The sequence below is a fragment of the Podarcis filfolensis genome (assembly GCF_964270895.1).
Source record: "Podarcis filfolensis genome assembly, chromosome: 17".
Classification (NCBI taxonomy): Eukaryota; Metazoa; Chordata; class Lepidosauria; order Squamata; family Lacertidae; genus Podarcis; species Podarcis filfolensis.
The window spans coordinates 25,044,363-25,065,610 of NC_139621.1; the positions used below are offsets into that span (position 1 = coordinate 25,044,363).

The 21,248-nt window shown below is 44.0% G+C and overlaps 1 protein-coding gene across 4 annotated transcripts in view; it reads left to right on the forward strand.

Annotated features, from left to right (window-relative positions):
• Nucleotides 1-21,248, forward strand: part of LINGO2 (leucine rich repeat and Ig domain containing 2) — a 520,455-nt gene that overhangs the window by 166,426 nt on the left and 332,781 nt on the right. Inside the window, exon 3 of one of the 4 annotated variants that reach the window (XM_083593417.1) lies at nucleotides 16,442-16,599. The exons of the other annotated variants lie outside the window; for them this stretch is intronic. The gene's annotated coding sequence lies outside the window, so the exon portion shown is untranslated. The remainder of the gene's footprint in view (nucleotides 1-16,441; nucleotides 16,600-21,248) is intronic. 4 annotated transcript variants of the gene reach the window in all.

Here is a 21,248-nt window from a genome sequence, read left to right on the forward strand (position 1 = left end):
TGGGACACCCACATCATAATGCATTTTAGGATTGCTCCAAAGCCAGTTTCCTAACATGTGCTCATGGTCTGGAGAGAGGTAGATGATTGATTTCCCCACACACAGCCAGTCCAAAAGGCCAGATCCATTATTTCAGGTTGAATACTCCATTTCTCTCTCACACTCTGAACTTTGCGAGCCCAGCTATGGAATATATTTAATCAGGAGCTGAACCTCTCACAAGTTCCGTTTTCTTTGAAACTCATATAAAATCACAGCATCACCTCCATTCTAAGCTGGAAAGTTGAGTGTCCTTAACCTTGTCAAACATTATGTCCCCAGCAGCTGGGTGGGTGAAGAAGGCCAGAAGGAAATAAAATGGAACTCACCTGCCCTTCTGGAGGGGAGTCTAAATACATATATTTTTCTAGTTTGAGAAAGGACACGTTTGAAATATTTCCTTTTCATTCCCCTCCCAGTGAATTTTGCATTTCAGTTTTCCATAGTTATTTTCGGAGCCTGCCTGGTGTATCTGTTCTTTTCTTTTTCGGACCAATTGCGCGTGCAAGATGGATTTCAGAAGTGCGTGATGGACACATAAGGAAGGTAAATTGCCTAAATCAATTGGCTGTGTCATAAGAGAGCATTTTCTCACTATCAGTGTCAGGAGCAACAGGAAGGGGAATTACAAGAATCCATTATGCAGCCACTGACTATGGTGCAGTGATTCAGAGTACAGTATATTTCTGTCGTGCAGTGTGCATCTGCAGCCAGTCTGGTTGGGCATTTACATTGCCGCAAGACCTGGGGGGATAAACATCACAGAGACATGAACTGACCATGGAGCAAATACACCCTCTTCTAGCCTCTGTCACTTGCTGTTGTTTCCAGATCAGTGAGTGAGTAAGAAATTTACAGGAGACAGTCAACCAGGGTTCTTTCAGTGCAGCCATTCTTAGTTGTGTGGCGAGTTCCCGACCCCCCCAGGTGGAAATAATGACACATGACACAACCATTTAAGGTTAATGGGCTAAATAAGGGCACAGTTTTATTGATTACAGGTGATGAAAGTGTGGTTTATAAATATAAAACATACATATTTGGAAATGTGCAACATCCTAGCCAATTGTTTTAGCAGAGGCTTCCACCCGCTAATATTGCATTTTGGGTATATGTTTTGATTTTAGCACCTGGGACAGCTCAGTTAGTAGAGCATGAGACACTCGCTCTCAAGCTCGTGGGTTCAAGTCCCACATTGTGCAAAGAGATTCCTGCATTTTAGAGGGTTGGACTAAATGATCCTTGTGGTCCCTTCCAACTCTCCAATTCTGTGATTCCGTTCTCCCCTCCCCCCAATATTTGTAAAGACAAGGCTTTTTAAACTGCTGTAATACCTATTAGTCTCCATTCTACCATTTTGGGGCACTGTCCATCTGTCCTGCCTAAATAGTGCTTCTTATAGTTTTCAGTTTGATTATTGGCCAGATCATTTTTGTGCATCTGCTGGAACATGATGCTTAAGGCAATTTATGTTTTAAATGTTTGAAGTGGAGATGATTTATGTATGAATATATTCCTGCCATGTGAAAAAAAGAGCAGTAATGAATAACTTGTTTTGTTTGTTGTTTCAATTCACAACACAGAGATGATTAAGTGTATATGTGCTTTATAACCGGGGGACAGTGCAGGGAGTCACACGCACAAACACAAAAGGAGAGCAATTGGGGTTTGCCTGGAAGTGGGACAAGGACACTTAAGATTTTTAAAAATAAAGATTTAATGGATGGATGGTCAAAAATGAGAATTAAAATCCAGGTTGTTCATTTATTTTACAATCAAGATACCTCTTGATTGTAATAAAACCTCTAAGCAGTTTATGCAAACGGATTGACACAGCAGCTCAGACAAAAGTCCACAGGTAGCAAAACAGATGACTTATTTCTGTGTGAAAAGGACAGTGATGAACAGTGCATTCCATTGTTTGTTTGTTTTAATTCACAGGAGGAAGTGGATTAAGGCTCAATCCTAAACCTATTTAACTGGGAATAAACAATGAACAAAACATATTTTACCAAAGTCAGCGAGCAACACTAAAGAAACAAAAAAACAAAAAATCAATCAATGAGGCACGTGTCTGGATAGTGGCAATTATAAGTCAATTAATATGTAAAGAACATACATTGCAAAGCAATTTACATGTCTACTTAAGTATAATATGTGCAATTTAAAAAACCCAAACCTCTATTTGTAGAGAACTAAGGCAAAAGTCATTTATAGCAAGAGTCTATAGGACATCTCTATAGAAGACTCTCAGGCACAATGATTCATTCTTAGAATCATAGAACTGTAGCGTTGGAAGGGACCTGAGGAACATCTAGTCCAATCTCCTGCAATGCAGGAATATGCAGATGTCCCATACGAGGATCGCACCTGCAATCTTGGTGTTATCAGCACCTCACTCTAACCAACTGAGCAATCCAGGCTATGATGCTCTAAAGTAGGGTTCCCCAAACTTGGGTCTCCAAGTTTCCCATTCATCCCTAGCTAACAGAATAAGTGGTCAGCAGTCTAAAGAAAGCCCTCGGGTCAGGCCAGTAGTCTACCCATTTCTCTAATGCTAGTGGTATTAGGTTTTTTGCAGGCCTTTAAAGATACCAGTAAATTAAATGGTTGCCACAAAACTCTCAGGGGATATTCCCATCTAACTTGTAAGTGAAAAGTGGTCGCTTTTATTATTTCCCGTTCTTTTAAACAACTGAGCAGGAGACCCAAATTGGCTTTGCGTGGATGTTCAGCGAGAAGGGATATCTGGAGGAATCTTCAACAGATAATGGTTGTCAGTGAAGTTTATGTCAGTTCTTACCTTGGATGAGTTTGGAGTATTTATTGTCACTACCATGTACTCATTTTGTGTGTGGAAATGTACTGTGATTCTTTCACAGTAGAAGTTGCATCACTAAACTGGTCAGAATTCAAACCACCAGGAAGAACTGTTGTATTAATTGACTTTGTCCATATATCTGGGGAACTTTTGCTTCTGAACCAGAATGTGCTTCGATTGGTGCATGCAATATACTTTAAGCACTAGAGAAACTAGACAGTTGAGGATGTTTGGGGTGTGTTTGTGTTTGTGCGTGTGTGTAGTGTGAACTGGCCCTTAGGCAAATGGTTGCAAAGTTTCCAACCATTAAAGAATAAAGAGGAGGGCAGCTCTGTTGGTATTCATTTTCTTCTGTGCTGCTTGCTGCTGAGATGGAAATAGCTGAAGTGACAGGACAGTTTGCCTTCCATATAGTCATCCTTCATGATATTTTATCACTTCCAATCATACTGAAAGGAAAGTAGAACAAGATCGGGGGGCGGGGTTCTTTTCAAATAAGAAGTTTGATGCTGGATCACATGTTCAGGCTTTGCTATTTATTAAGCTACTAGTGTAGTCTGTGTGTGCCTTTGACAATGAGCACTCACGCTTTACATTGTGGGTGCCCTTTGCGGGATCGCACATGGTGCTACAGTTCACAGGGATCTTACTGGCAAATAGGGGCTGGCTTGCCTCTCAGTGTTAATTTTTGGAGGCTCACGCCCAGCTTCAGTAATCAAGTTTTATAAATAGGGGGTAGAGCCGACAATAGCCAGGCAGTTGACACTGGAGATTCACCCTCCCTACCCTCCCTTTGTTTAATGTTTCTTGTTTGCAGGTTAACTTTTTCTTCTTGTTTAGCAGGCGCTGCTATGGTCTTTGACTGGTTGCTGTTGAAGGACCGGGAAGAAATTTTCCTGCATTGGCAGGTTTTGTCTTCCCCATAGCAATTTGTCACAACTTTGGTGGTTATGGCCTTGGGTGCATAGCTGTCAACCGTCCCTTATTTGGCGGGAAACTCCCTTATCCCAGCGCCGTGTCCTGCTGCTGTCCCGGATTGATGATGTCTCTTAAATTTCCCGGGTTTCAAAGGAAGCAGCTCCTCTCCGTCCCTGCCTGCAGGCCAGGGAGGATGGAGGCTCCAACTGTGTTGCTTGGCTGCCCTGCCCAGCCCCCTCCGGCCTCCTCTCACCAGCCTCGGCCCCCGGGAGCCTCTCCCTGCCGGGACTGGCAGGAGCCTTGGTCCCTTCCGCTGCCATCCTCCTCATGGCCGCCGAACTGAGCATCTCTGCCTGGGGCCTCCCCTCTGCCTGCCACTGCTGTACTGCGGCTGCGCCATCGAAGGACCCAGATGAGATGGGTAGACTGGCGTGGCCTACGAATTGCTGAGGAGCCTTGAGAGGAGAGCGAGGGCAACCATAGAGAAAGCAGTTCAGAGAGAGGAGGAGGAGGCGTGGGCAGGTGTTCCAAGGGCTTACCATAGAGGGGGAAAGCGGAGGAAGGACCGCAAGCACTTCTCCCATAGATTGTAGTGGTAGACTAGCATAGATGGTCTGATCTGCAGTTTTACTTTGGGCGCTATTTTTTTTCCCCTCTCTTCCTCCCGCCCCACTTGATGGAACTGAGAGCTGCAGATGGAGCACGAGAGAAAAGATACAGAACTGCAGCAGCATCTTCGTAGCTTGGACTTAGTTTTGTGTGAAAAGTGGTTGCTGCTTGTAGTTATTTAATTGAAGTGTTTCATCAGCTGGTGTCTTGAGCAGCAACCTCTGGAAACGAAGGGTTAAAAACCGGTGCTGCTCTCCCAAATTATCTGGTCCCTTTTAACTTCGTATTTTAGCTGGTTGACTAAAATCCCTTATTTTGGCTGCTGATCCCTTATTTTCGAGGCTGCTGGTCCCTTATTTTCAAATCTGTAAGTTGACAGCTATGCTTGGGTGGAATCCTTTAGCCTTTTCTTCCCTATATGGGGGGGGCGTGAAGTGGTGACTCACCCCCCCCCCGCGTCAGCAATTCCAGGGTCCCCCTCTTAAAGGGGTTATATTTTGGGTGTCACTGGCCATACACTGAAAGGTCGTTAGTGAACTACCCTGTGTGTGGGGATATGGGCTTGGCTGCCTGCTACACTTACGTCTCGCTGAGCATCCCCATATCCCATTTACCCTGATGAGTCCCAGTTCCCCACGGCTGGGGGGCTGGGAGGGATACACGCCCAAGGCCTAAGCCAAGGTCTTCCTACATTTGAAAGTTTAATAAAGTTGTGGCCTAATTTTAATTCCATGTAATGTTGTCAGAGTCTTTATTCCTTATGATTCCTGGGGGCTGGGACTGTTTCCGCCTGGTCACGCAGTGTAGCCTGAATTACACTTCGCAGGAGCGACAACTGAGGGCTTGAAAATGAGCTGCTGCTGTTGCCTTTCCATGCTGCTTTTGGGTATACTATGTAAAAAGACTCAAATATGCTGACTCCAGGGCAATATGTTGGCTCAGGCAAGTTCCTGTGAACTGCCTTTAGAATCTCTGGGTGTTATTTTTAATACTTGATGGACATGTAATTGCCGGCAAAGCTGCCCTTACCCTCCTCTTTATTTTTAAGATAATGAATTTCCAACACATTTGTTTACAGGGCTTTTTGACTAGCCAAATATGTTTTACATTTCACTTCAGAGAGTCTAAGGGCCATATTTTTGCACGGAATTCTTTGCTGCAAATAGGTTGGACCCTGCTGGGAGAAACAAATATAAAATATGTCCTAGACAATGTAATGGCTACTGTAAGCAAGCCTCTCCATGGTAATTGACAACACACTCTGGTTTTAGAACATTTCTAGGTTTCAGTAGTAGGAAATAGTCATGTTGCATGGGGGAGTTTTAGGATGAATGGAATCACAAAAGATTTGTATGGGGATAAGAAGCATGTAGATCAGGTTAAGCTCTGCATCAAAGAATCCCAACTGAACTTCAACATCAAATGTGGCTCATCAAGGAGGATCTGACAGGTGTACATCTGGAGATGGTTCACTTCCTTGCTGCTTAAGTGAACATCACAGTACAGTGGTACCTCGGGTTAAGTGCCGTATTTTTCACCCCATAGGACGCACCAGCCCATAGGACGCAACTAGTTTTTTGGGGGGGAAATAAAGGGGGGGAATTATTTTTTTCCCCAGGCGCGGGGCTGGGGCGGGGAATGCCCGAGCTTCCCCCGACCCCAGCCCCCAGAACAGGCTGCTGTCCGCAAGCCTAGGGAGCCCGGCGGGAAGTCGGCGGGAAGTCCCCAGGCTTGCGGATATCTGTCCCCCGAGCTTGTGGGGCTGGCGGTGGGGAGAAGCGCACTTCTCCCAGCGCCAGCCTCCAAGCCAGGTCGGGGAACAGCGGGATGGAGGCGCTCCGCCTCCCCGCTGTCTCCCGAGCTTGTGGGGCTGGCGGTGGGGAGAAGCGTGCTTATTATATCAAATTGTTTAGGGTGGTTAAAACAAAGTTTGTGAGGAGCTCCGAAAGGATCTTTCCAAACTGAGTGAATGGGCAGTAAAACGGCAAATGCAATTCAGTGGAAACAAGTCTAAAGTGATACTCACTGGGGCAAAACATTTCAAACATGCGCTAATGTGTGATAACCCTGTGACCTAAACCTCCTGATGTTTGCCCCCAATGGCTTCATATAGATGTTATATAGCATAGGCGCCAATGCCCTGGGTGCCCGGACACCCACAAAATTCCCCACGAAGGGGCCGGACACCCACAAATTTTGATGCCAGGGGCGTGCATGCTGCATGGCACCCACAGCCTAGGGCACCCATGGTTGTGGAGCCAAGCTGGTACTCCTGTTATATAGCATTGAGGACAGAACTGTAGGTGGAGATATGTAGCAATGTTCGTCAATGTGAATGGTTTTGAAAGAGGACTAATGCAAGCATTTTGTTTGTGCCCAAATGAGCACTGAGCTGCATCATGTCCTAAGTAATTTTTATATGCTGCGCCAAGTTAGGATGGACTCTAACATGCATGGGCCATGCTTATATCTTACGCATGACCATAAACGTACTGTTATTTGGTCCCCTTTTTAAAATTTAATTTTCCCCATCCCCTTCAGCTTCACAACAAACAGCAGCCACAGAGTACCAGAATTATAAACTCGTTTCCCTGAAGTGCCACGCCAAGATGTGGTTTAGAGCACTCAAAACGGAGCATGAATAATTAAGGCCATTGGTTCCAGAGTGGGGAGATAAAAAGCGATTGGTACAAAGGAACCGGCATTCAGCTTCTGAAAAGTGACAATTGTGAGATATTGAAAGAAGCGGCTCTGTGCAAATTAAAAAATAAACAGAAACAGCAACAGCAACAAGATGAATTTTGTCATAAACAGTGGGATGACAATTACACTGGAGAAAAATGTGCCCTCATAAAGTTTGGAATCAATTACCAGCTATCCTTGTAAATGGTTTTTGATAACGCATAACGTTGCAAGTGACATGCAGAACAGTAGCTTTGCAGAGGGTAAGAGAGATGATTAAAGAACAGGCAGGGTTTCTGCCTTTTTTATTAAAAAAAAAAAATAAAAAGTCTATGGTGTGTTTTTTATATAGCTACCAAGTAATTGAAATTTGATTAGCCAATTAACTGTCTGGAATTTATTTGCTGAATCATTAAACTGATGAAAATTTTTGATTTACCGCAATATTTCATCAGCTTAATGATTCAAGGAATAAATAACAGGCCGTTAATTGGCTAATCAAACTTCAATTTTTTTGGAGGTTAAATGAAGATAAAAGTTTCTTTAACCTATAAAACACAGATAAAGAGCATACTGCAACTTACCTGCAACCCGGTGCCTTTCAGGTTGGCATCAGGAAGGTAGCAGGCTGGGGGAGGCTGACTTGCTTTGTGTCAAGAGATGAACAAGTGCTGTTTAAAAACCGTGCAATCATCACAGGCAATCAATTCATGAGACACAGCTCATGATTTAAGGGCCCACATTCAAAAACACAACAAGAACCTGTTACTTAATGCGCTAATCAGTTAATCAAGTAAGCATGACAAGCACGGTGCTTTATGAAAAATGCTGGGGGGAGAGACTTCTTGTAAGGTGTGTAAAACAGTCATGATAAAGGTAAAGGGTAAAGGGACCCCTGACCATTAGGTCCAGTCGTGACCGACTCTGGGGTTGCGGCACTCATCTCACTTTATTGGCCGAGGGAGCCGGTGTACAGCTTCCGGGTCATGTGGCCAGCATGACTAAGCCGCTTCTGGGGAACGGAAACGCCATTAACATTCCCGCTGGAGCGGTACCTATTTATCTACTTGCACTTTGACGTGCTTTCGAACTGCTAGGTTGGCAGAAGCAGGGACCGAGGAACGGGAGCTCACCCCGTCGCGGGGATTCGAACCGCCCACCTTTTGAATGGCAAGTCCTAGGCTCTGTGGTTAAACCCACATTGCCACCTGCGTCCTGACCATGGTCCAAATTTCTTTGTAAAGCTGTTCTCTGGATGTCCTGGGGATGGATATCTTTTTTCTCACTTGTCCTCATTTTGGCCTTCTGGCCTTCACCTGATTAAACTGTTGGGGCATGTGCAGAGTGCCCATCCTTGTCCCAGCGGAGTGTGCCAAAAGAACGGAGAAACACCCAGCTGTTCTAGGAAGAGTCAGTCAGTTGATGGACAGTATAATGCAGTTTCAGTTACATGCGGTTATAGATACAGGCTGGATCTAGACACATCAAAAAAGCATTTCAGGAAAATGCGTTGTCAAATGCCTTGGTTCTCAAACACCTTGGTTCTCAAACGCCTTGGTTCTCAAATGCCGAAAACCCAGAAGTAAGTGTTCTGGTTTTCGAATGTTTTTCAGAAGCTGAACGTTTGATGCGGTTGTCGGCTATTTATTTTATAGTACAGTACATTGATTATTAGGCTCTGTGGTTTAACCCACAGCGCCACCCGCGTCCCTAGTAATCAATGTACTGTACCCTTTACCTTTATATTGATTATTGCTTTCATTTGATGGATCAGTGGTCTCATTAGATGATAAAATTCATGTTAAATTGCTGTTTTAGGGGTTGTTTTTAAAAGTCTGGAACGTATTCATCCATTTTGCATTACTTTCTATGGGAAAGCATGCCTTGGTTTTGGAACGCTTTGGTTTTGGAAGGGACTTCCGGAACGGATTAAGTTTGAGAACCAAGGTACCACTATAGTGGGAAATCATGTTGGCGAAAGACGTAACTCCACAGCGCCATCTGGTGTCATATGCATATAAAACAGTTTTTCTTTACTAATGCAGCTGAGTCCACAATCTCTTTACAGAATTCAGATTATGCCGTGGCCAAGGGCAGGGGCCAAGCGTAAACACAACAGGATTTATACTGTAGATTGGGCGGAGTCATTCTCACATGCTTAACTAGCTGCAGGCACAGGACAAAACACACCCAAATTAAACAGCACACCAATATTAACCCTTTATTGTCCCTTTTCTCAGCAAGTACAAACTTTATACGTTAACATAAGCCTGGCTGTAGACAGACATTTTTTAGAACTGTTTTGGGATAGGGAGGAACACGCTGTTTTGCGGGGAGAGGGGTTATCTCCTGGATAAGAAATAAGAGAGCGAGGCAGAAAAACAGCCACCTTCCCTCTTCTACAGTGCGCTCCTCTACAATAACTGTCAATCATGACGAGTGTGGTTCCCACTGGGAATTTCTTTAGAAATGAAGTTGATTCCCCTGGAGCTGCTGGAAATTTCCCCCCACCCCTCAGTCCACAAAAGTAATGCCCACCACCCCACTCCACCAAAAAAAAAGGATGCAGGGGCTGAAAAATCTCAATACAGGCCGAATATGGTAGTCCAAATTGATACCCTCCATCCGAAGCCAGATTTCTGCCATTGTCAAACTATGCTCTGACAATGTAAGTGGACCAGTGTGGGAAGAGCAGAGGAGTGAAACAGCATTTGCTGGTCTGTTTTAGAAAGTAATGGATAAGAGCTCTTTGATTCCCTCATTTTGGGCTCCTGTAAAGCTGACTCTTTGCAGTTTCACACCTTCAACTGCAAGGGCAAGGAGGTCACAGTCATGCTAATGGTACTCACACTTAAGCTCAACTCCCTTCTGTTTTGCTGAAATGCACAAGAGAGGAATATGTAAGGCCATCCAACATTGCCTCTGAGCTGCTTTCTCCGTCTGTGCTACTGTCTGGTCACATTACCATGGTTTGTGAAGTATTGGTTTAAATCATTTTAATGGCCCTGTGCACTGTAGGATGGATGACCAAATGAAATGGTATTCCATTACAGTGCAGAAATGTCAAACCTTCATAATCTTAGATTGGATCTATTTGTGAAAAGATAAGGTGGTCCATCTCCCTCTCTCTCTCTCTCTCTCTCTCTCTCTCTCTTCTTTCTGTCTGTCTGGGATGCAGGTGGTGCTGTGATCTAAACCACTGAACCTCTTGGGCTTGCCAATCAGAAGGTTGGCGGTTCGAATCCCCACAACGGGGTGAGCTCCCATTGCTCTGTCCCAGCTCCTGCCAACTTAGCAGTTCAAAAGCATGCCAGTGCAACAGGAAGGTAAACGGCATTTACGTGCGCTCTGGTTTCCGTCACGGTGTTCCATTGCGCCAGAAGCGGTTTAGTCATACTGGCCACATGGCCATACTCCCTCGGGCTGAAAGTGAGGTGAGCTCCCATTGTTCTGTCCCAGCTCCTGCCAGCCTAGCAGTTTGAAGGCACGCCAGTGCAAGTAGATAAATAGGTACCGCTGCGGCGGGAAGGTAAATGGCGTTTCCGTGCACTCCGTTTCTGTCACGGTGTCCTGTTGCACCAGAAGTGGCTTAGTCATGCTGGCCACATGACCCGGAAAGCTCTGTGGACAAATGCCAGCTCCCTTGGCCTGAAAGCTAGATGAGTGCCACAACCCCATAGTCGCCTTGGTCGCTGGGGTCCTTTACCTTACCTATACCCAGGTGAGGCTAGAAATGAGCCATGCCTGGAAACTCTACCAGTCAGTGTACTGATCTTGACTGACCAATGATATGACTCATTATAAGGCAGCTTCCTCTGTTCCTAAGATGAATCCGAGTATGGATTTCGTTGGTTCCTGGGTTATAGAACAGCTTTGATAGTGGGTGAGCAATCCAGGAAGGGGTTTGCAAGAAGAGAAAAATGGGAGAAGAGAAGGAAAGGGACCAAGGGGATAGAAAGATGAAGGATGTAGGAACAGCAGGTAAATTCTGAAGGGACAAAAAACATCTATCCAAATACCCTTTATCTTTCTTTTAAGCCCTTGTCTATTATTCCTGTATCCTTCATATTTCTATACCATTGGCCCCTTTCTCCCTTTAAGAATTTTTCAGCAGGTTCCCGGAAAATATTATTACTAAGCTGTGGCAGATGTTTCAAGTTAATAGTCCCAGCTCTGAATGAGAGAGAGAGAATCACCAGAATATAATATTGTGTTCTCCTTTATCAAACCGGCAGGGGATGGTGGTCATTAATCCTAAATTCCTTATTATAATTAATTATCATTCATGCACAAAAAAACCCTCAGCTTTAATATATGCAGATTTAATTAAATAATATAAAAACTCAGGTGGTTAATCAACTGCGACTTCCTTAGTCTAGTGACGGCAGTACAAAATTTATAAATAGAGATTTGGTGTGCTATATGTGGAATCTCTCTTTTGGTGCCTTCTGTTCCAGTTTTAAAATAGCAATGTGATATTCCTCTAGTGAGCATTTTGGGCAATTACAATTAGTGCTGAACGGAGCCTGCTTTGTGTACTGTCAGAAAACTTTCTGCAACATCAGGTAGTCTTCCCACTCTACCTGCTAAAACGTTCACCTTATTTATGTGCACAATCATCTGTTGCTGCCCCTCAAAATTGGTCCATTCTCATTTCCTTTCAGAGATGCTGTCTGCAGGAGTGGATTTACTATAAATATAATGAAGCTTAAGGTTCAGGGCCCCTAATCTTGGAGGGGCCCCAGAATTTAGTCCCCTAAATTTTTTCGGTTTTGGAGATAATTCAATTTGATTTTTTTAAAAAAAAACATATATATGGCATGGCAACAATCCAAAGCTGAGAATCAGTAGCATAGAAGTTACAACTCCATCGAAGAACCCCCCCTTCCCCCCAAAAAATATTTCTTTTTCTACCATCATCCAAAATCCCCAGTATTTAAATGGGAGGATATTTTGTGAAGCTCTAGTTTATAGTCTTAGAGATTTTAGCTAATCCAAGTTACGGAAAACCATCAAAAACAGAGCTAATTTTACAGCCAACTGGGGAAATAAAGTGCTGTGTTGTGACTAAGCCTCTAATCTTTCAAACTTTTAATCTCCTTTGTGTGCACTTTGTTTGTTTGTTTTTGCAATTATGAAGTGACATTTAATGGACTGTAGCTGAGAAATTTGAATTGGTACGTTAGTACGCTAGTCTCTTGTCTTGACAATTAGCTTCAAATATCCTTATGTGGAGTTTCATTACAAATTAATATACATGATGCATATATTTGTAAATAATATAACAAAAATGACTTGGATTTTTTTTTAAAGAGTCACTTACCAATTTGTCCTCATCAGTTCAGAGATCTGAGATTCTTGTTTATTTAAATTGCTGTTCTTTTACAAGTGCCTTTTCTTTTGAAATTCAGCCTTCTTTGAGTGTGAATGGAATATATTCAGTTCTCTGGCCTGTGTTCCTAGCAATGTTTGAACAATATGTGGATAAGTAAAGTGTAGTATTACAAGACAGATGGTCCAGGGTTTCTGAGTCATGATCATTACCAAGTTGCATTGTATCTAGAACATACAGTTTAACAGCCTGAGCTGAGCTCTTTTTCGTTATAATCTCTGAGTGGTGCGAGATTCCCGGAAGTTGCTGGCATTTATCCCAGGGTTTGTGTTTCCTTTTGAAATGAGGCACAGTGGAGACTGTGTTGTCTTTAGGATATATGGTTTATTTACACATATATACAACCTGAGCCTACTTCTATGGAGGAGCTCCCAGCACTGGACTCCAAGAGGGTCTTGCTTCTCCCAAAGGCACAGTCCTGGGTTCAAGCAGACATCAGCTTGTGGGAATGTTAAGGATAGTAGGAAAGGATATATTGAATAAGTATTATGCTTCCTTCACTCATGCTAGTGTGTGATGTAGCAGAGCAAATTCCACTCAATATAGCTGGAATCTAGTTTGCAGATTCATCTGAAACTCTTAGTTAAGTTTATTCCTGGTGTCCCCTTTTATCCCTCCTAAAAGAATAATACTCTTTCTGAGTAAAGTAACAAAAAGTTTACTCACATTTCAGTTCATGATTTCATCCCTGAAAGGCAGGCTTTTCTTAGTAGTTACACAAACAAATCATGAGTTCATCTTATTCGGGGACTGAGCTCATGTGCTGCTGGCTGAGAGCCAGCAGACAACAAAATTAAATTAAGATAACAAAATGGCCGCAGGAGAGTGGCATGGCAGCAAAAGATAGAACAAGACAACTTCAAGACTGAGAAGATGGCTGCATGACTGTTTTATGGAGTCAGCCAGGGCCATGCCCATCTCCCAGGTCACATGCAGGGGGAGGAAGCTCCAGACCAGTGGAAAAGGAAGTTACACTGGCTGGATGTCCCCCTGCATGTGCCCACTCTAGGAAAATAAGGAATGTTGCATTTGACTGCACCAATTGATTATATCCCACACAGCTATCCCTGTCTGTTGACTAACAGCTTGCCACATAACTCCTAACTTTTCACTTGGCAGCCGCCTAGAATCTTTCTCTGTTGTATTGCTGCTTACCCACTGGGGAACAGAAATTCTTAGAGTGCACCAGGGTAAACTACAATCCTGAAACTCTACTACTGGCCTTTGTTCTTCCACCAAACTCTGAGCTAAAGGAGGGGGCATCACCCATTTTCCAGCTGGCACAGAATCTTTGCTTTGTTAACCGCCCATCCCCCCCTTTGTTTGCTTAACAACTTGGCTGTTATCAGCCTGCCCAGGACATGGGAAGCTGAGTTCCAGTTTAGCCCTCCAAGCATTGCTTAAATTCTAGCACTTACTAAATCCAGGAATTCCCAAAATTTGGCAGTCAACAACCCATAACAATAGCATAGAACTGAGCTACAAGAATGATTCTGTGATTCTAAGGTTCTCCTCTGCTCCACTCCAAGTCCTCCCCCCAAAAAACAAAAGCACCCAAGAGTTTTATCCAGGTAACTAATGCCTTTCTTTTGAAACACTTACTTTTCTTAATTTTGACTCGTACATCTCATTAAAATTAGGAAAACCAAATAGATGGTCTAATGTATGTGCAAAGATGAGCTTGGCATGAGGTGGTTGGTGGAGATAAGTCACAAGACAGAGAAACCTAATAATTTATAGGCGCCTGTTCTAACACAAGGGGCCTTTTAAAATTCACATTAAAATGCAATAAGTGATTCAGTTGCTGGAAAATAGGTTATTTGGGCCCAGTGTTCTCTGTTTCTTAACAAGCAAAGTTGATTGCTTGATAATCTCATCACTCGGTGAGTTTGCTCTCATTCACAGATAATGCATTCATGTAATAAGCATTCTGCCCACTTCAACTGATGTATGATTTCAATAGGAAAAGCCCACTTTTCTGATACTGTCTGGCAAATATCCCAGGCTTAACTAAAATGTTGAGATTGCAGCACAGTTTGTCATGGTTGTGCCTGACATCAGGGACATAGCTCTATGCCAAAACTGGGGGTTCCTTGGGTTGAATGGCTGCACTTTATTCCAGTACAGTGCCTCGATTTGACCTGATAATGCTGGCACGGGAGGCAAGCATATGCCTAACCAGGTGTATGCTTAGCCCTTATGTGCATTAATGATGCCCAGGCATTAAAGGTAAACATGGCCACTTCCTGAGGTGTTGAAATTCTAGCTGCACCTACTGTAGCTGTGGAAATGCTTGGGAGATGCCTGCTGCCTGCAGTAAGGGCAGGACAAGATATTGTCAAGGGGGCAGGGCAAGATGACACCCAAGTAGCAATATTGTGGTAGCCCGTGGCACAAGGGACCACCCTAGCTCTATCCCAGGAGCTCATGAGGTTCTTCTGTCTCATTTGTCGTTCCCTCAGACTAAGATATTGTTGTTTAGTCGTTTAGTCGTGTCCGACTCTTCGTGACCCATGGACCAGAGCACACCAGGCATGCCTGTCTTCCACTGCCTCCCGCAGTTTGGTCAAACTCATGCTGGTAGCTTCGAGAACACTGTCCAACCATCTCGTCCTCTGTCGTCCCCTTCTCCTTGTGCCCTCAATCTTTCCCAGCACCAGGGTCTTTTCCAGGGAGTCTTCTCTTCTCATGAGGTGGCCAAAGTATTGGAGCCTCAGCTTCAGCTTCAGGATCTGTCCTTCCAGTGAGCCAGACTAAGATAGTAATTGCATAACCAGGTGACTATTATTATTATTGAATAGGACACCCTTATTTTCACCAGAGAAATGTTGTAAGGTATGAGATATATACTTAAAAGAGTGGGCAAGAAGAGGCCTGTGTCAGTAGTGGTTGCAGAGTCTTCAAGCAGGTTGACATTTCCTGATTCAAGAGTTTTCCATTCTATCTCTTTAGTCCCCAGTTCCCTGCATGTAGCCAAGTTGGCTTAGGTTTGGATACTGCAGATCCTCTAGTTAATCAATAAGTTGAGTCCCTTCATCCATATTTAGGTATCGTGTCTTCTTTCTGGGTATGAGGGCAAGAGGTGTTCTAAAAATGAGCATTGCTGCAGTTAAACTTAGCATAGCACCTGCTGCCTTAACACAAATGTGGAATCTAGGTTGAGGTCCTGAAAACAAGATCTATCACTTAATAGAACTGAGTGCACTTCTACTCCTCAGTATTGAAGGAGGGAAAAAATGAATAGAATTTATGACCAGCCTCTAGTAATATTTTAGAGATGACTGGGGTTGCTCTTCTGGGGAAGTAGCAATAGGGGCAAGGCAACAGAAACTAAATGTTGTTTGCCAAAAGAAGAAAAACAAAAGGGCAGTCCATCTTGGAAGTTCATAGTACAAAAGCTCAGGGGAGGGGAAAAGTTCCTAACGCTTTGATTACACTATCTATAACTACTCTTCTGAGACCATTTTGAAGCAATGAGTGCATATTGCAAAGGTCTACAATTATGGTCAATTATATAATTACATAATGACACCAGATGATTAGCAGCAGGTTTCTGGTCTTTAATCTGCAGTTTGCTCAATGGACTGGAATGGCTTGCTTCTCCAACTGATATCTATATTCCTTTTTAATAATAATAATAAAATACAGCATCATACATCTTAAATGTCCCAAAATCTGATTTAAACTATAAAAAAGAGTGGGAGAAGAATGGATATTTTGTGTTCAAGTTTATGATCTTATAGGAAAGTCAAAATGGCAAAGTGACATGTTTTATGGCTGCAATTTAATTTGTGTTAAATGTTCAGCAAGGAAAAAAGGGACCTACTCAGCTTTTCTCAAGCAGAGAGAAATTAAGAAGGATGTGATACCTTTGATACCTTTACAGAAGCACACTCCTATCAGCTACAAAATCAGAACTACCCTTAGTAATAGCAATTCTGCTGCAACCAGTGCTGATCTCATTCTTTTTCCCTATCCAGTTTTGAAATTTCCATTCGATGAGCCTATCTTATTAAATCACTTCCTCTTGGAGAATATTGTTCTGTGCTGGACAGCAAGAACACTTTGGCAGCAAATATTTCAGGGGTTGCTTACAGAGCCTTGACAGCTGATGGAGCTTATTAACTTTCTGCTCCCAGTAAGTACAGATCTTTACAAATATCTTCCCCGCTTTTAGGTGCTGATCTTTCTCTCTCTCTCTCTCTCTCTCTCTCTCTCTCTCTCTCTCTCGGCATGTGTGTAGATGCCTCACATGTTAATGACAGCATTTCCAGTATTTTGAAGGAAAGTACAGCTTGCAATTGCCTCTTTGTATAGCCAGTGTTTGCCGTTAGTTAAAGGGTCCTCAAGCCCCTTTATTTATTTAATTGCATTTATAGAATGCCTTTCTACAAGGCACCCAGGGTGGTGAGAATTAGTAATGTAAATTTCTAGTCCAGGTCAATCAGGGTTAAGCTGCTGTGGTGCCTGGTTTTGCAGTTGCTATGCAGAATTCTAAGGAACTTTTGCCCGGCTTTTCGTGGGAGGCAGGCAGTGGTATTGTTTGCTATTTTTAGCATTACCCATTTTGCTGCCCAGGGGACTCAGCCATCTTGCTGGTCTGGAAATTGAAAAGAAGCCACCTCACAATAGGTGTGAGTTTTCTGCCTGACATTGGAGTGCAAGAAGGGAATACGTGACAGGAGAGCTTTCTAGCATGGCTGCCCTTCTCAGAAAACCAGCAGCTCCGTTTTAATTTTGTTACATATATTTCATGCCAAAGTCAGGAGCCACTCATATGTTGCCAGTGCAGAGTGGCATCCATGTGGCCCCATCCCATGCTGCTCCAGTACTTGTCATTGAGCTGTCAAGCAGGGAATGTCCAGAGGGAGGAATTAACTCTTTATCATCAAAAGTACACCTACAAATTAGGTGACGACATGCCCGTCAGTCCCACATATCTCAGCTACTCCTAGTTGTGCACCCAATGAGGTAGTTGTTGCAACAGAGAGGCCCCGCCTCCAACCTCTGCTTATTATCTCCCTCACCAGAGCTGTGCACAAGCCCGTGAATAATAATAATAATAATAATAATAATAATAATAATAATAATAATATTTTTTTAATGTATTTATACCCCACCTATCTGGCTGGCTTTCCCCAGCCACTCTGGGCAGCTTCCAACCGAATATTAAAAACAATACAGCATCAAACATTAAAAGCTTTCCTAAACAGGGCCGCCTTCAGTTGCCTTTTAAAAGTAAAATAGTTGTTTATTGCCTTGACATCTGCTGGGAGGGCGTTCCGCAAGGCAGGCGCCACTACCGAGAAGGCCCTCTGCCTGGTTCCCTGTAACCTCACTTCTCGCAGTGAGGGAACTGCCAGAAGGCCCTTGGTGCTGGACCTCAGTGTCCGGGCTGGACCATGGGGATGGAGACGCTCCTTCAGGTATACAGGTGAAGACTCTGCCTGCGTGTAACTTGTTTCTGCTCCTCCTTTTTCAGCCCTCCTCTGGTCTTGGGAGCAGGGGCATAGGAAGGGGGTGGGGTGGGGGCAGACTGCCCCAGGTGCCTTCACTGAGGAAGGTGACATTCAGCACACCGCCCGCCCGTGACTCCCAAGTCTACTCTGAGTCGTCTGGGTAAGGGGGGAAGCTGAGCCGCTTTGCTGGTGGCATTCCCCCCTTCCCCCTTTGTTTTGACAGCTTGGGGGAGGCTTGGGAGTCACAGGTGGGCTGTGCACTGAATGTCTGCCATGGGTGGCTCGCTCCGCCCCCGTGGGCGGCTCGCTCCGCCCCTGGCTGCATGACGTGTGCGCCACTCTGGGCACCTCGGGAGCACGCCCGCCCTGGGCAGCACGGGCATATGCTCTGCCACTGCTTGGGAGCCAGTGGAGCAGGAGAGGTGGGGCAAGGAGGAGAAGGTGTGGAAGCCTTTGACTTTACACCAGCCTGACCTGTCTCTCCCTCCTTCCTGCCCCTGTTCTCCACTCTCCAATCCTGAAGCTTCTCCTGCCTCAGACTCTCATTTCCGGGCTGCTACAGGCTCCCCCAGGTCACTGATCCCTTGTTCCAAGTCAGCCTCCAACCCCTGTTCTCCCAGTGCCCACTCCTCAGAATCCAGCCACCCCCCCCTGTCCAGCCAGTCCCTGACAAGCACACTAAGAAAACAGGTGCCATACGGTGCAAGCACAATCATGGAGTTACTTCCCAGGTTTGGGGTCCAGGAATTGGGGGCGTAGGAAGTCATTGCATCAGTAGGGACCTGGATGACATAGACTTTTCCCTCTTACACTGTGCAGAAGATGGGCAAGATACAATTATGAACATGCTCACGCCGTACATTCAAAGCACTATGATGCGACTTTAAACTGCAATGGCTTCCCCCAAGGAATTCTGGGATCTGTAGTTTGTTAAGGGTGCTGAGAGTTGTTAGGAGATTCCTGTTCTTCTCCCACTGTGATGTAGTGGTTAAGAGCGGTAGACTTGTAATCTGGTGAACCGGGTTCGCATCTCCGCTCCTCCACATGCAGCTGCTGGGTGGCCTTGGGCTAGTCACACTTCTTTGAAGTCTCTCAGCCCCACTCACCTCACAAAGTGTTTGTTGTGGGGGAGGAAGGGAAAGGAGAATGTTAGCTGCTTTGAGACTCCTTTGGGTAGTGATAAAGCTGGATATCAAATCCAAACTCTACTTCTTCTTCTTCCCAGAGCTATAATTTCCAGAGCAGTTTAACAATATGACATGGTGCCTCTCTTTTCCTTCAGATCCCTTTCAAAGCATGCTTTCCATTAATCCATTGGCTTCACCCCTCAATCACCACTCCTATGTATAGCCAAACCAGATTAACTGTATTTGTTTAATTAACTCCTTTATACCCTTTCCATCCTTTCTCCTCCTGCTTTTGTTGCGTTTCTTAGAGTTTAGATTGTGAGCTTGTTGGAGGCAGCGACCTGCTTCCTTGCTAGAGAAGTTCTTTAACACAATATTGTTGCAATCCTATACACAGTTAATTTGGGAACAGCCAGTGAGACCAGGGTTCACATCCACACTTGGCCATGAAGCTTGTGGGGTGACCTTGGGCAAGTCGCTGCCTCTCAGCCTAGCCTACCTCACAAGGTTGTTGTGGCGATTAAATAAGCAGGAGGAGAACCATGTATGCCACCTTGAGCTCCTTGAGGGAAAAAGTGGGCTATAGTAAGTGTGCTAAAATTAATAAATTAAGCAGCTGAACTTACTTTGGCTTTCTAGGTTTGTTTGGTGGATTTATGGTGGTACAATTATAATAATTAATAGCAATGGGTGCATGAACAAGGAGCATATCATTTCTTCCGTATGAAAATATTGTCATCTTCAAGTCATAGGGAAATACAACCTGTTTACAATACAAGTATTTCCTTGACGGAAGTCACCTGCCTCCTCCCACAGCAAATGAAAACCAGCTGTCCACACATTGCATGAGACAAATATTGCCTCAAAAGTCTCACAGGGTCTCAGTGGATTTCCTAATTTCATAAGGAATAGTTCACAAATAAAGCGATAACTTCACAAGAAAATGAATCCGGTTTGTGTGGATACCTTCTGTTTATCTTCTTGAATAATGCCCTAAATGGTTTTGTTGTGTTCTCTAGAGTTATAAATTGTGTTTAGCAGTGGTGATTTGGGGGAGGGGAGGACTGAAGAGAGAAAGCTATCACTCCCGAGTGTTTTTTAGCGGGGATAGGTTCAAGTGAGTTGACATTTTTGAGGCATTTATCAGTAAAATTGAAAGTGTGCTAGAATTCAATCACAGCATCTTGAAATCCCAGAAAATATCTTTTGAGTAGAAAATGTTGCCAATTTGCTGGGTGCCCGCTTGAGAAAGGCTACCGATGACATTCGCTTATTGGATAGACTGTTCACCCACTATAAGTCAATTCTGAGTTAAATCAAAAATTGCATATAATGGGGTATAGATGTCACACAACACTTTAGAACGGGTTCTCCACTTCATACCATCAGTATTAAACAAAGATTGGTTTAAGCCTATCTTCCCCTTCCATTTCTTATGCCCAGATAGTTTCTTCTGTGCTTTGGGGGGGAATATATGAAATGAAGTACCAGAAGTTTAAGACAGATTTTTTATTCACTTTGCTGGCTGCCACAGCTACAAGTTATTTAAGGGTTTGAGATATGTTTTTGTTTTTAATCTTAGCCCCAAAAATCTTGCTTGTAAAGTAAAGTAGCACTGGCAATAACCAAAGTATGGGGGAAATATACAGTGGAATCTCGGGTTAAAAACTTAATTCGCTCTGGAGGTCCGTTCTTAACCTGAAACTGTTCTTAACCTGAGGTACCACTTTAGCTAATGGGGCCTCCCGCTGCTGCCACGCCGCCGCCACCACGAGATTTCTGTTCTCATCCTGAAGCAAAATTCTTAACCATGGTACTATTTCTGGGTTAGCGGAGTCTGTAACCTGAAGCATCTGTTACCTGAAGCGTCTGTAACCTGAGGTACCACTGTACATCTATTGCTGCTCATCTGAAGAATATACATGAAAAGAGTATCAATTTTTTTGCTGGATCGTGGTTTCTTTAAGAAAAATAGAACTGTATCATTGGAAGGGACACCCAACCAATCATTTAATTATATGTTTTAGGACCTTTCCTGGTACCAACATCAGTAGTTATCTGGGTCGTCTTCTTCTTACCCCTTTTGAAAGTAAGGACAATATTTTCCCACCTCTAGTCTGCAGGGACATTGCCTGCTCTCCAAGAATTATCAAACATTACAAACATAGGCTCTGAGGTTGCATTCACAAGCTCGTTTGGTA